The sequence below is a fragment of the Centropristis striata genome, chromosome 5, assembly GCF_030273125.1.
Source record: "Centropristis striata isolate RG_2023a ecotype Rhode Island chromosome 5, C.striata_1.0, whole genome shotgun sequence".
Classification (NCBI taxonomy): Eukaryota; Metazoa; Chordata; class Actinopteri; order Perciformes; family Serranidae; genus Centropristis; species Centropristis striata.
In genome coordinates, this window is record NC_081521.1 from 32,949,704 (window position 1) to 32,963,075 (window position 13,372).

The 13,372-nt window shown below is 39.4% G+C and overlaps 1 non-coding gene across 1 annotated transcript; it reads right to left on the reverse strand.

The window, feature by feature from the left end:
- Positions 1-433: 433 nt before the first annotated feature.
- Positions 434-625, reverse strand: LOC131972407 (U2 spliceosomal RNA). The gene has a single exon (XR_009394467.1). It is a non-coding gene; the product is annotated as a U2 spliceosomal RNA (small nuclear RNA).
- Positions 626-13,372: the final 12,747 nt, after the last annotated feature.

The window sequence follows — 13,372 nt, forward strand, 5'->3', positions numbered from 1 at the left end:
AAAACGTGTGTTTAAAGTCAAGCAAAAACATAAACATAAACAAATGCCAGAATATTAAGCTTAAAGATAATAAACGTCATCTTGATACATTGCCGGTTAAGTTAATTAATGCCGTCTCAGTCGCTAAAGTTATTGTTAATTAATTTATATGTGTCCGATGATGATGTACTATGTGCAACTGTGCCATTCAGAAAGTTATACATTTCTTTATTGTGTTTACAGGGACCGAAAGTCCGCTATTATCCGTTATTGTTATTTATAAATAACTGCTATTGTACTGTACTGTAAAATAAAAAATAAAAAATCACAGAATATATTTCCATGATGAATTATGCTCCGCTGCTTTTATGAAACTAAGTAGCGGCCAAATTCAGCCAGGATCAGTTAAATATTCAGGTTTAATCCACTTTATGGTTTTTACTTGATAAATCGTGGAGATTCAACCTTAAAGCATCTTCTTCCATTTTTACAAATATGTGTCAGAGTGCTGATGCCAAAGACACATCCATGTTGTGAACTGATTTTGAAATTGCGGCACTGAATTTATTTATGTATTTATTTATTTTTATTAAACTGATAAGAACCGATACTACACTTGATCTTAGCCAAAGGGCCGAGAACTGAACTTAAACAGAACTTAACTTCGCTGAACTTAAGCAGGACGTCCAATTACGCAATGACGCACAGCTGCACACTCCGAAGGCTGTCCCATTTGTGCATTACACCAGTGAAAGGAAGGACTCTTGCCTTGCCTTCGGAGGACCCAACTCTGAAGGAAGGATCCTACCAAGGAAGGATCCTTGACATTGGGACACAGCTTGTGTCTGCGCAAAAATAAGAATCATTCTCATTTTAAAAACTAAGGCAAACACAAAACCAGTGCAGGGTAAATGTGAGAAACAGAGTGAACACATGCAGCTTTTAAAGCCCAAAGGCCCAGGTGAGCTCAATCAGCTGACGACCTTCCTCTGTCAGCTGATTGACTGCTGAGGTTGGTCAGGACAGCCTCCAAGACAACGGGAGGGGCATCAGAGTCCAGACAGCTGCAGCTGCACCTGTTAAAACACTCTTTATTTTAAATAAGTACAATGAAGTTTTAGTTTTCTTCGGGGTTAGGACAGAATTAGGTACCAACCTCAAGCATGGTTACCATTGTTTTCCTTATTATGAAAAGGAACAACCATGACTTATCTTTAAAGATAATTTAAAACACACACACATACACACACACACACACACACACACACAATAAATGTGTTTTACAAAAAAGGGATGTACTAAAACTGTATGTTGATTGTTTTATGAATTTAATTTGATGAGTTTAGTCAACTCACATCATTACAAGTCAAAATAACTCATGAAGTGGTCTGAAAATAAAAACTTGAAGTTTGTTGAACTTGAAATTGATCAAATGTACGCAGTTATTTTAAGTAAATGAGAGTTTAGTTGATTAGATTAAATTCCTGCAATATTTTGTCGTGTGAAGATTTAAAAAAAAGTCACAGCAGTCATTTTGACTTGCACATAGCGGCTCCTTTTATTCAAAATGTCCCAGTTAGCTTTGACAGTGAGCCAGTATACACAATACCAGGACCCTGACCATGAAGCAGCTAAATGGAATTCAGACATTATTGATTGTATTATTTACACTTGCTCTTTCTATTGTTGATATGTCAAACATCTCCTATGGTTAAAATATTCTTTCAGATCCAAAGTCATGAACCTGAAGGCAGTTTAAACAAACATCCTGGCCTTTACTGGGACGATGCATACACTGATACCAAAGACAAACAGAGATCAGATGGAGGTATGTGACAGATCGGGTGACAAGCAGCAGCAGAATGTTTTATGTATCTTGAGACTAGATGATCCGGAATGGCAGGTTTGAAACAGAATGTACATAAAACTACCTCTTTAAGTTCAATATTTTACATTTTTCTGATACGGGACTCAAGTAATTTTTTCCAAGTCTCAAGTAAGTCCCAAGTCTTTTTTTCTAGGGCGAATCAAGTCAAGCCAAGGTAAAGGTGCAGTATAGCTGATTGTTGAGCTGAGTTGTGAGAGAACAGATTGTATCAGCACTCACAGACACTCACAGATCAATGAATGAGTCTTCAAATGACAAAGTTTGATTTTGTAGTCTGACTGTCAGAAATATTTAAAGATCAGGTCTTGAATTCACCAGTTTGCCTTTTCCCTCCACATGTGAACCAGTGTTGACTCTTGGCTCAGGCGTGATGATGATAATCTGAGCTGATCCACATAGCATCAGGTAGCGTCGTGAGAAGCTTTACTGATAGGTTCGTCATCCACCCATGACAATGCCACTCCCAGTGTGAGCTCACACAGCGGGTAGTGTTACACAGACGCTTGTTGATAACGCTGATAATATTGAACATGTTTAATATTTAATCTGAAAACATAGACTGTAGACACACAAGTCACTCAAGTCTTAAACCCTGTGGGAGTTTTGGCTGTTTTATGACTCCTTTTTTTTTCTGCCTGTATACACAACTTAAAAAATGTTTACAATGACATGTTGACATAATTTCTTTTAGCACAGCCTCACCAATATGACCTGATGAATATTTTTGCACTTTGACCTACTGGATCAACATTTTGAACACAAAAAACACACAAAGAAACATAAAATCGGATTCTAGCTATTAGGGCTGCACGATAAATCGTTAAAAAATCGCGATCTCGATTCGCACATACACGTGATCTAATTTCTACACACGTCGATTCTGAAGCATTTTATACCTGGAGCTGCATCAGAAAAAAATGCTCCTATTATCTCCCGGATTTTTTCAAGCGCCCCCAAACGCAGCACTGCTGCTGCCTCCTCCCTCAACCAATGGTAAAGCATCTTTACGTTAACACGTGATTCAGTGGAGGACGCCCGCCTGTAGCTGAGCGTTTTGGAAAGAGTGAGCTAAAGCGGAGGAAAGTCGCCGGTAAGGAGGGTTGAATGGATGCCGAAGAAAACCAAAGCTGTAGTGGCGAGAGTCACCCACCGTCCCGAACCGACCTCGTGCCCAAAAAAGGTTCACATTCGGCGGTGTGGAAGTATTTCGGATTTCAGCCAGACGATGACAAACAGTGTGAGGTGCATTGTAGCATGTGTTTTGCCCTCATTGCGGCGCCGCAAGGCAACACTACAAATCTCTACAATCACCTTAAACGTCACCACAAAGTACAGCATGATGAAGCCGTACAAGGCAAGAAACAAACACAGACGTCAATAACCGGAACCTTGTACAATGCGACGGCATACCCACCAAACTCCAGTAGACATAAGGAGATCACAGCAGCTATCACATATCACCTAGCCAAAGATATGGCCCCAATAAACACTGTACAACATACACTCTACGTTCTAAGGAAATCAGACTGTTTGATGTGCATATGATGATAGGGGGAAGTTGTTATCACCTGCATGTCTCAATTTTTACTTTTTATTTTTGTTAAAGTAATTTATCTTCCAATGATTTAACTACTAATATGCTACTAATATAAGTTCATCAGTGCAACAAACATTTTGTGAAAAAAAATCGTGCCAGAGAATCGTGATCTCAATTCTAAGCAGAAAAATCGTGATTCACATTTTTTCCAGAATCGTGCAGCCCTACTAGCTATACATATTTACACTAAATATATATTTAACCTTATTTCTGGTTTTACTTGGCCTATCATCAATCTTCAGTTTCAGGACAGTACTTTAAAAGGAAGTTGACGACAGGGCTCATTGTTGCTGTTTTTTAGGTTGTGACATCATGAAGAAATCATGTGATTTCACACACTGGCCTGATCATGACTCCAGAGGGTTAAATTTCAAGTCCAAGTTGAGTCTTGAGTGATTTATTTTTTGTCAATTTAAGTTGCGAGCCATTAAAACAGTGACTCAAGTTGCCTCAAGTCCAAGTCACAATGACTGAAGTCTACATTTCTGTTCATTTTAATTTTGAAATGTTCTTACTGTATCTAGATTAAACACTTTTACACACCAATCAGCTGGCCTGCAAGCTCCTGCCGTGCTGATGGACTACTGTCCGTACTGTACAGTTCCTTGCCGCTGCGGCGACCCAAAAGGCGCAGTGAGTCACAGATGTCCTTCCAAGACTGTTCTATTTAAATCCCCTATCCAATACGTGCAATGTAAACCCTGGAGCATTTCAGGAGATGAGGGTGATGAAAACAATGGTGGGGCGAGTGGGAGACGGGAAACAGTGTCACAGAGGCTTGATGGTCAAACGCTGGATGTAATGTGAAAGATAGGATGCCACCTTTAATTAGATGATGAGTTAGTGGCGGAAGGAAACAAATAATGTTGTCATTCAACAGTATCCTGTTGTGACAGCCACTCACTAATTATCCTTCTGTCCTCTGACGGCTGAGTCTCCGGGTCCTTAGGTCGAAAGTAATAATTCCCTTTCACACTCTGTTGTCAAGAAATATCATAGTAAATATCATGAATGAGTGAGGGTGAGGTGATACATTTTATCCTCAAAAGACTCAAAACACATACTTTTATGAACAAGCGTTTAACTTTAAGATACAGGACAGTAAGGTTAACAGAAAGTAGCTTTTCAGTCAGTTTTCTTATTATTCTCAAAATAACAGACGTGCTACACCCTGTTGAAACAAATTCTACCTAATCAGTGTTTTACCTTGACATGGCATAGTATCAAAGGATACAATAACCATTATTGTGTTCACTAGTGAAGTTCAACTAGTAATTACCCTGAATGGAGATGGACGTTATTTATAAACCGCCTTTTTACCTTATCGAACAAAGCGTTTTACAATATGCCTCCCGTTCAGACACATTCGTTCACCAGTGGTGGCTGCCATGCAAGGTCCTGGCCATCTCCCGTTATGTCACCAATATTCCTTTTAAGCCTTTATTTTCAGTTCAATTCAACTTTATTTATAGAGCCCTGTATCACAAATCACAAATTTTCCTCAAAAGGCTTTACAGACTGTATGGGGAACAACATCATCTGTCCTATGATCCTCATAGTGTAACAGGAAAAACTCCTCAACAAAACCCTATAATGGGGAAAAAGAAGAAACCTCAAGGAGAGCAACAGAGCAGGGATCCCCCTCCCAGGACGGATAGACGTGTAATATTGTTTGTATGAAACAGATCAACATGGGGGGGGGGGAGTGACAACAATATTAGCACTAACTATAATAAAGACTGTGACTAAGGGTAGTGGTTTTGGTGCTGGTAAATATAATCAAATAACAGCGGAAGTAACAATAGTAGCAGAAATAATCGAAGGAATAGGACTAAAGGTAATAATCATTGTTCCAGTGAATATAAAATGACAGCAAAATTGTCCGTACCAGTAGTAATGACAATAAGAAATTCCACTCATACTGATGAGATAATAATAGTGGGTGTATAATACTATTTCTGCTCAAAGCTGGGCATTTTAACATGGGGGTCTATGGGGATTGACCACACTGCAGCGCGTCCCAATCTGAAAAGTGAATCCAATGTGGAAGCGCCTTAACCCTGCTGCCACCCAGCAGGGGGCAACTCTACTGCTTGTAAAGAAAAAGTAAGTGTGTGTAAAAGTCATTAGGATTAGCATGATGTTCATTTTGTAAGTTAGTGCAAAATAGATGTTAAATTAGGGTATGCTTTTGACCAGAGCTACCTTGTGATTGACAGGTCACTACCACAGTCTACTGTGTTTTATTTCCCCACCAAAGTTCACCTTAACATTTAATTCACAAAAAAATGTCTTGTTTAGTGTTCAGTTGGCCTTCAAACTTTTTGTGCCTAATGCACACCAAAGTGCGAGCCAAAATCTCAAGGCACACCTGTATTCATATCGGTGCAAAATAGCCTCTATAACACTTGTATCACTCTATGAATGTTCTTTACTTTTTCTTTACTTTGATGTATCACAATCCAATAATCAGGGCTTTGGACACTTGGACATGGAGTAGCCAGCCATGTTAGCTGATGATCTAGCATAACTCTAGCTCCCGATTCGCTCTGCACATGTGCTGGTTTAAAAAAAACAATATGGTGACGGCCAAAATGCCGAACCTGAGGCTTCAAACCCAGAATCAACAAACCAATGGTTGACGTCAGCTTCACGTGGCCATTAGAGGAATTGCAGTATTTGGCACTTCCACATATATTTAATTTTTCAAGCCCAGAGTACTGAACCATAAGCACTGTGTCAGTAATGTGTGCAAACTAAAATATTAGATTTTTGTTTGGGCTGTTGGACTGCAAAACACACAAAAAATATTATAGATTGTGATGAGACAGCTCAGGCACATTTTCTTTCTCCTTGCAAAACTTAATTGGCCAGGATTTACCAAAGTTGGTAAAGTTATTGTAAGTTTTGAAAGACTAAGGACAAAATCTCAAGAGTGGGTGAAATCACCTGTGTGGGCGTACCATGGAAGTGTAGAAATGGAGCCAAACTGAGAGCCCAGTTGCCTTCGACTCTGTATTTCTAGATGCTGCATCATCATAAGTAAATCAAAGTACATTCGCTTTAATCAGGACATGACACTATCAGATAAGAATCTCATTATAGGGCCATCTCAGATTTATAATGAATTATAATGCATATAATTATCAGATAGGGATGTATAACAAGTTTATAATGTGCACCCTATGCCCACAATAGACCTTAAGCGTCCTCCTCCTGGTATCTTATCAGTTTTTATCATACTTGGCCGTCTCCGACATCCTCCGGCTCAGACAGTCACAGTTTCTACAGTAAGTGAGGTGGAATAAATGTGTAGTCCATCCATCTGCCATGTCGACGACAACCCTCTGTGAAGACGAACCAAAAACACAATCCATAATTTTGACTGAGCAATTTGCCTTCATGTCTAGCGTCACAGCCGTGGTGCCAGCTGTGTTTACCAAGACACCGTGTGTTATGAACATAATCACTTTACCAGCCCCTGCCTGCCTGTTATGGATGGCACTTGTCATTTACAGAAGACAGCCCAGGGCCATCAGTCATCTGTATGTGAGAGTGTGTTTCTGTCTGTGTGTGTGTGTGTGTGTGTGTGTGTGTGTGTGAGTGTGTGTTGAGTGGGGCTTTTATCTGTCTTTGGCTCCGTGGAGGACAACACAGTAAAAGCTCCTCACATAATCACTGGACAGAGAAAATGTTGAACTGGGTGGGAGCACGCACAATTACACAGACAAGCACACGTGAACAGTCAATTACAAAACACACACAAAACTGGTCTCAGTTGTGTCTGGCTGCTGCATCTTCAAACCTTCTGTAAAATACTCAATTTTACACACACAAATGTAATCTCAATGCTGTTCATTTTAATACAAAGCGAGAAATCATACTATACACCATGCAGCTGCTAAAAGAAGAAGAAACCACCACAGTTGACCACTTGCACAATGCATGAGCTAGTTAGCATGCTAGCACATTAACAGTGTTCTACATCCACTTAAAGTAAGTTTATTTACTTTTCACATTTCACTGTGTACATATTTTTTTATGGTTAGTGTTTTTGATCATTTTGAAAAACACCTCTGGCCATTAGCAATGTTAGCTTGTCACTCAGTGAACATGATTTTCACAGCTCACGGAGAGAAATAAAACCTAACTGATGAAATAAAAAGCAAAGAGGGACTGAGCTAAAAACCGTAGGGCTTAAAACACTCTCCTCATAAACCTGATGGTGCTTTTCTTCATTTTGATAGCCAGCTAGGTTAGCAGACTGGCTAAGCTCAGTATTTTAAGACACAGAGGTAACTACAATGCTAAAAGGACATGTTATATTAAACAAATGATAGATATTATATTAATCAAGCGAACTGTGAATAGTGAAGTAAATAAGTTAAGGATAAAAAGCTGTGTAATGTGATCACTGGAGGTTAAGATAACATTACTGTGTACTGGACAGGAATTTCGTAAAACGTATATCCGTCACATTACATTGTGCAGGTGGTCTGTTGATTGATGAAGGCAATTTTTGGTTGCTGAGTATAAACATGACAGACTCATTATTGGCCACTTGGGCACAGCGGAATAAGCTGCAGACATTGACATATTATCACCTAGTAATGTTGTTATGGCAAACATGTCAACAAAAATTGGCTATTCACACATTAAGTAAACACGGAGCAACATTTGCATTTATTTGAAGTCGTATGTCTCTTCACCAGCTCCTGTGGGAAAAATATGGCTGTTAAATGCTCCACTATGTTCACCAACTGGTTACTTATTTCTGTTGTTTGGGGCTGTGCATGTGACATACAGTTGATTTACTAGAGTTTTTGTCTGCAGCAGCTACAGTAGAAATGAGAATGTCAGGACACAAACATTTTTTTTCCCATATAACCATCAAAACTACATTTTGCTCAACTTGTCTCATGTAATCCGTGACCCCTTTCACTTTACACATAGTAATTTGACCCGTTCTTGATTCAGAAATCGGCAATAAAGCCTATTATGATTGTAAATCTATTGTTCATTATTGCTTTTTAAATGTAACCTTAAATTAAACCCTAAAACGAAAAACCTGAAGCTATTGTGATATGACCTCAGTGCTGAGACCTTTGTTTGTGTTAACGTCTTGAAGGTTAAGACCTTCAGGAAAAATCCAAATGTCTTGATGTGTCAGAGTTGATCAATAGCTGACCCCTCTTACCTCAAAAGCAATAACAACTGTTTCTTGAAGGAAATGCGGCCTTTGAATGAGGTGAGTGCACCATGAATAATGTGTTTCATTGACTTGGTCTCCTGTGAAAAGAGACATAGTGGAGTAGAAAAAAGCCAGCGGTCATTCATAGCCAAGTTTTTTTATTGAATCTGAAATCACCTTTATGCAGGCCTCACCTTTGGTCCAGTCTGATCATTGTGGCCATCTATAATATTTATTCTGTTTTGAAAAAGAGCAATAAACCACTGGTGGATCTTATACTCAAACCTGTTAAAGCTCATTATATGTCATGGAACCTTCTGACTAATCCAACCCCCCTGAGGAAATTCCTGACGTTATTGAAATAGAAAATAGCTAAAATCAATGCAGCCTATAGTATTTGCAGCATTGTCATGGGAAATTTCCCACATTGTCTCATGGGTATCTGGCACATCACAGCTGAATAAAACATGTGCCGTTTGTTTGGCGTTTGTATGTTTACGTGTGTGTCTGTGTGTGATCTCTTTAAATTTTTATGTTGTCATTACTGCACCTATGAAGGCACTGTGTGCACACATGTGCAGAAAGAGACAAACACACACAGAAGGAAGGGACGAAGCATTAAATTCCTAATATTACATGTTCAAATTCTATCCGACAGTGAATAATGTGACCGTGAAGTGTTTCATGGTTTCCGATTTCCATCTCAGTCTCAATCTCAGTATGTTTCACACTTTGATCTCATGATTCCTTAATTTCCCTGTACACAATTTTATGAGCAGGCAGAGAGAGGTCAAGTCCGGACACAGTCAGTCAGAGCAATATCCAGGTGCGATGGAAACTCAATTTCAATATTGTCAGCTATCTTTGACACCACAGTAATGAGCTATAAACCCCATGTTACATCTCCATCATTTGCCTATAAGCTCTAAAAAAAAAAGACACAAAATATCAATTTAGAGCAGAGTCTCCAGCTCACAAGACAGCTATGACTCCTCAAGAAGCACTCATTTATCTGTGACTTCTTCTGCAGCTTCGCAGATGTGATAACAAACTGTTGAATGGTTAGTTTAGCAGCTCAGTGGCCAGGCTGACAACTTAACGTAGGTATACGAGCATACCAATGCAGGTGCAAGTTGCAAGCTTGAGAGACAACAAGACAGGCCAAAAAAACAGAGGAGATTTTGACTGAAATTGTTTTGTTTAGTTAAGCTCATAGACTTGTTGTCAACTAATAATGTGACTCATTTGCTTTTTTTTCCAAGCAAAGCAATAACATCACTGTTCAAACACTTTTTTTCGCCTATTATGGCAGCTATATGCACTATTTTACAAGCCATTTAAGATAATAGAACACCAAAAATTGGCACTTCATTTGGGGGGGAAAACAAAGTTGCCAAGATAAATAAAATCACCATGCAGAGCCAAAATCATATTTTGTATATATCTGTTCTCTTCATTATTCTGAAACACAACAAATGTTCAGGATGACTAATTTTAATTCCTGCCACGAAAATTGTCTGATGTTACTTGCGTAAGCAGCATTACTAATATGAAATCTAATTTTGATTTGCTGAACTAATTTTCACAGAATTAATGTTTAGCTGACAAACCTGCTACATTTCAGTCAATGTGGTCTACAATACAGTGAATGAAATATTAGGCCAACAAAAGAACATTCATTCAAGTGTATCAGATTTCTTTAGGGAATAGCAGCAGTAGAAGTAGTGGCAATAGTAATAGTAGAGGGCAACCCCCCATGACAATGTTAGGGTGGACCTTTAATTCACCATATTTCCCCAGGAATAGAACTTTTGCTTCATTGATTTGCTCAGTCCAGTCAGAGAGTTTAGGGTTTATTTAAAAACCTAAAAGACTCTTTCGAGAAAACATTCGGAAGCCACCACCTGGCTCCCCATCTGGCACAAAAATGGGCAACATTCAACAACCCTGTGCAAAGGAGAAATCTTTATATTTCAGATATCGACATGTTTCACTAACAAAGAATAAATATTTGAGTCCAGAAAAGTTAATGCATACAGAGAGCCAGCTGATGTTCAGTAGCAGGAGAGGATCAAGGTCCTGGATGAAAGTTTGAGGGTTGAAGGGAGATAGGAAGATAATAATAATAATAATAATAATAATAATAATAATAATAATAACTTTTATTTGTACAGCACCTTTTGAATAAAGGTTACAAGGTGCTTGACAATAAAAACAAAAGGCAATTAAAAACACATAATAGCAACAATTTACAATATGTAGAAGGTCAAGAAAAGGCAATACGATAAAAGTGAGTTTTAAGAAGAGATTTTAAAGATGACACTGAGTTTACCTGAATCTCAGGCAGCGATCAGGCTCATAGGGAGTAAGCATCAGGGATCAGCAGGATGAAGAGGGGATATGTGGAGATGTTGGGTTCGTGCACTGATGGATGGTAGAGAGTAACAACAATTCGGTGTCGGCTGAAGACAATGAGACAGAAGGGAACCAGGGGAGTCCAGAATCTGACCCTTTTTGACCAAGGCAGTTTGAGGGCTGGTTTGGAACTGGTGCCCTAATCACGAACCTGTTCTTCACGTTTTGACACCCGATGAACTGTCTCTCATACATGAAAGCTGGTTCCAGAGTTGCACCTACTCTTTGCTGGTCTTGAACCACAATCACACAAACCACTTACTGGGAGCAGGATTATTGCGACTAATAAGACCAACTAATATGTGTATCATTTGATTTGTTTTGTTTTTCTGCAATGTAATTGATACAGGCTAGCGTTAGCTTACAACAGAGGCTCACCGTTAAGACGAGCAGCCCAAATGTGTTCATTGGCATCCAAAACATGTCATGTTTGGATGCCAATGTAGGCTCACAATGGCAGGAGCAACATTTGCAGAGAGACAATGTAGTTCTGTAGTGCCCCAGTCGTGAAACAAACTTCCAAACTCCTTCCGATCCGCTGAGTCCTTCTCAATCTTTTAGAAGAGACTGAAGACCCAACTCTTTACTAAACACCTTTACACTTGATACACACAGATGACAACAATAAATAAATAAAATAAAACCAATTGTCAACACATCAAACTTACTCTTGTGTTGTTTCTTGACTTCATCTTTGCTTGTGTTGTATTAACTATCAAATGTATGTCCCTTTGGATAAAAGCGTCTGCTAAATTACATGATAGAATTGTAGTCTGCCATTGTTGTTATTATGTTTGAACCAACTGTGAACCAGCACCAGCCCAGCAAAAGAACTAGGTTTTCGTTGGTCAAAAAGGGGTATGATAGTTGGAGCTGTCCCTTCATGCACTGATACAGATCATGCCCCCAGAGAGAGAGAATAGAAAGGTAAAAGAAAAACTGGATTTGGAGGGTGGGATTGTGAGAACAGAGTCAGAGGGGAAAGTGATGAATCAGGTGTGCTTAAGTAGGCTACTTGTGCAGAAGTGGGATGTGTTTGAGGTGTGTTCTTTGTCCCAGAATCTAAAAACTACATTTAATGATAAACTGTCATTGTCACTGTCACAATTGTTCAACAAACTTGAAATGGCACCTCTTCAAGATAGAAAACACGTCTAGGGTTGAAAAACACAACTCATCTGATTGCACCCATTTTATCAACTACAGAGCAAATAAAAGGATGCAGTCAGAACACAGTGTACCAGGCTCTGATTGCCTCTGTGATGAACTGGATGCTAACGTATCTTCTAGAGCATTCTCACTGAACGATGAGAAGAAAATAGGCAATACTGCTACAAAACACACCAAAACAGAGATTCAAGAGTCTAAATAGCGTCAGAGTCGTATTTTCTCCCATGGGCTTTAGTGCCAACCATCGTCACAGAGAGAAGATTAAAGGGGACAAAAAGCTTTTGACAAGGAGGGAGCAGAAAAACACTTTTCAGGAGCTCTTTGGAAAATACTAAAGAGAAAAAAAAGAAAAGTGTTTTGGTTTGGCATCACCACAGCTCACAGCTTCACATACTCAACGTGGTCAAATGCAAATAGACTTTCAAAGCATATCAGCATCCATGCCAGTCTTAAAGAAACAGTCTTCAAATTAACATTTAGATGGAAGTGACACGTCAGGACCTGGCGAGTCAGAGATCGGGGAGGAGTGGGTGGAATAAAAAAACTGCATCCATCAAACTCATTTGGCATGCCCCAAGGAGAAGTATAAAGTGGACCGCAAGTTAAATTCCCCCATTAGATTAGAGCCCATTAACTCAATTATTGACAGGTGCATCTTATGATCTACCGTGGAGAGGCCTGGAATCATCGAGATCTGCTTATTTTAGTCTTCATGTCGCCACGAGCAAGAGCGAACAGCAGGGACAGCCTCTGCGTGTGAAGGACTGTTTCCCTGTTACTGTGTTCACACATGCAGAATCCCCTTCGGACTTATTGTCCAGAGATTGCAGGCTGTGCATCCAACCCCAGCCTGTATACAATATACCGTATAACTAAATCTACAACCTGTAATTTCTCACATATCTTGCTCTCTCTTCTCGCCCTCGCACAATCTCCTTTTCTGTCTCCCTATGGCCGCTTATTCTTTCATGACATCTCTTCCATATAAGGGCCTTAGCGTCACTGTCCCCTCTCAACTCCAGTCTGGAACTTACTTTATCTTCTCCCTCTCAGGCCATGAAAGCCTGCACAAATGGATGATTGGCAGCTCCATTAGAGAGGCAGGAGAGAAATAACAGTGTGACTGTACTCC